General features: G+C 72.5%; 1 protein-coding gene across 1 annotated transcript in view; it reads left to right on the top strand.

Moving 5' to 3' along the window:
* Positions 1 to 180: 180 nt before the first annotated feature.
* Positions 181 to 342, top strand: part of CCDC134 (coiled-coil domain containing 134) — a 6,255-nt gene continuing 6,093 nt past the window's right edge. Inside the window, exon 1 of the mRNA XM_010167336.2 lies at positions 181 to 329. The gene's annotated coding sequence lies outside the window, so the exon portion shown is untranslated. The remainder of the gene's footprint in view (positions 330 to 342) is intronic.

The raw sequence follows: 342 nt of genomic DNA on the forward strand, positions 1-342 counted from the left end.
GCAGCACCGGGAGCGGCCGTCCCGTCCCGTGCCCCGTGGGTTTGAGTCCCCTCGTGTGCTGCCCGCTGCGTCCGCTTGACGCGGCCCTGGGTGGGTTTCCCACGGCGCGGCCGGGGTGGTCTCGTCTAGCCCGGTTCCCAACCCGTGCCATTGCCCTCGGTCTCAGCTTGAAAGAGAATCCCCGTCTCCCTGTGCCCGCGGCCTCCCCAGCCCCCCGGGGTGCTGCTGACCCCCTCCCAGGGTGGGAGGCACCGAGGTGGGCTGGGAAGGATCCGTCCCTCCTGGAAACCACAGCAGCTTGGGTCCAGGCTGCCCAACCCCGGCTGGTGGCCGGCCCCGCCG

The sequence above is a fragment of the Antrostomus carolinensis genome, unplaced genomic scaffold (genome assembly GCF_000700745.2).
Source record: "Antrostomus carolinensis isolate BGI_N321 unplaced genomic scaffold, ASM70074v2 scaffold31794, whole genome shotgun sequence".
Lineage (NCBI taxonomy): Eukaryota > Metazoa > Chordata > Aves > Caprimulgiformes > Caprimulgidae > Antrostomus > Antrostomus carolinensis.